The 2192-nt window shown below is 41.3% G+C and overlaps 1 protein-coding gene across 2 annotated transcripts in view; it reads left to right on the forward strand.

Moving 5' to 3' along the window:
* The window catches only part of axin1 (axin 1), a 20971-nt gene that overhangs the window by 15511 nt on the left and 3268 nt on the right, over positions 1 to 2192 (forward strand). The window lies entirely within an intron of this gene.

Here is a 2192-nt window from a genome sequence, read left to right on the forward strand (position 1 = left end):
AGGTGTGAATGTGAGTGTGCTTGGTTGTCTGTCTCTAAGTGTAGCCCTGTGATAGACTGGTGACCTGTCCAGGGTGTCTCCTGCCTTCACCCTAAGTCGGCTGGGATAGACTCCAGCTCCCCCGCGACCCTAATGAGGATTAAGCGGTGTATAGATGATGGATGGAGATATATATATATATATATATATAGCAGTATCTTAGTAATCCCACTAAACAACGGTGTGCAGTTCTAGCAGCACAAAGTGTATCACGTTGCCAGGAAAACATACGCATTCAGCTGGTGATGCAGAACATGCGAAAATGTTTTTCTGCTTGTTCCTGATTTACTGCCAAGTAATTTCACTTAGATTTGCTATTTCCACGTATCCTTTATCGTGATAAAGGATACGTGGGACAGGGTCAGGCCTAGATGCACCTCTGGAGTATCATGTTTAAATGTGTGAAGTATAAGAGCTGTAATGTGCAGCTGTTGTGTAAGGAAATGAGCAGCAGGCATTGAGAGTGCACTGAGTGGTAAAATGATTATTAACTCATGAACAGTTTGCAAGCAGCATTCCTCTCTTGCAACGTTTGCTCTGACAGTGCTTTTTACCATCATGTACTTTCATATCCTTCATAACTCTCCATTATATCAACCAGATCCTCTTGACTAAAGCAGGCGGCATGTATAAGTCCATTTTGTGCAGAAGAGTTAAATGATTTTGTAGGAACGCACACAGAGCCTGGTGGAGAAAACCTGTGTTCACCTCCCACCCCAGCATGTCACCTATTATCTCTGGGGTTTGAGGTTTTGTCGAGACGTCTAATGCATCCTGGCGATGTTGAACCTGCTTCGTAGTCCACCCTCAGGTAGCCAGTGATAAAAGATTATTTCTAGTGGCCATAGTGGAAACTTTCCTTCTTCCCCACCTCGTCATAAATACCTCTGATCAGTCGTGAAAGTAGAAACCATCAGATCTCTTGGTTACTTCCCCCCGAAGACCAGAAACAGGATCACAGAGGAAGTAAAAGCGTATGTTGCCTGTGATTCTGCAGAGGCAGACCGGCCGCAGCATTAAGGAGAGGGTCAGTTTTTGATGTTTTGTGGGGAGCATGTTTCTGTTTGATGTTTGACTGCCCTCTCAGATGGGTGCTTAACAGATGGAGGAGAGCAGGAGAACTGTGAGAGACAGATGAAAGGTAGATTACATGGAACCAGCAGCAGGTGAATCCTCCTGTTAGACCTCTGAGGACTGGGCTTCAGTACCTGCTATGTGCTGCAGTTACTGTCTGAAGCCGGCAGAACCTCCAGTGGTCAAGCTTGAACATTTTTTTTCAAAGATCAGTAGACAGTGGTGCCCCTCAGAGATGGAAACAGGAACTTCAGTGTTCCTGTATATTTAGTGGGCTGCACCTTAAGCTCGGTTTACATTTTGACACACTTGCTTCTCTAAGTGTATTCCAGTTCTCTCTTTCTATATGCCCATGGGCCACTGGATTACTCAGACAGTCAAGAAAACGTAATGATTCTCTGGCAAATTATGTCAATTAAAAATATATGTTCTATGATTTGTAAGCAGACTTACTGACATGTGTTTGAGATAGACTTTACATGAATAATGATGTCATTGGAAAATGTGACCCTGAATCTTAAATGTGTGGATCATGTCTTATGTTTGGTTACTAATAGGATTTGTGATGCACATTGTGGTGATGAACCACAAAGTAACTAATAACTTTCCTAAAAGCTATATCAATCTGAATATCTACCAGAGTCTATGCCTTTTTAGACTGATGGAAAACTGGGCATTTGCACGTTGAGGTCTGTTAGAGGACATTTACTGACATCGCTCTGCTGTGAATGTTGTGATTAAAACATTTTTATTCATCATTACATTTGAGCTACCAGCGGAGAAGAAATAGGTTTATATTTCAAACTTGTAGTAACTTGATCACTCTCTAAATAGTCTGTTGTATACTAGGGCTAAGGGGGAGATATTCGATTGCAATTTTTCAGGCAGATGTTTCAATTTGTGATATAATTTAAAGTCAAGCTTCATTTCACTATTCACTATGTGTTAGATTTAAAACATGAAGGAGGGTTACCACTTGGGATAAAATATTAGCTGATCTACATTCAAATGCAAAGAGGAGACGTCTAAGATAAATACTTGAACATGTAATTAGTGTGTTTTATAAGTGGCTTAAAAGG

This window comes from Stegastes partitus, unplaced genomic scaffold, assembly GCF_000690725.1.
Source record: "Stegastes partitus isolate 25-593 unplaced genomic scaffold, Stegastes_partitus-1.0.2 Scaffold445, whole genome shotgun sequence".
In the NCBI taxonomy this organism is placed as follows: Eukaryota; Metazoa; Chordata; class Actinopteri; family Pomacentridae; genus Stegastes; species Stegastes partitus.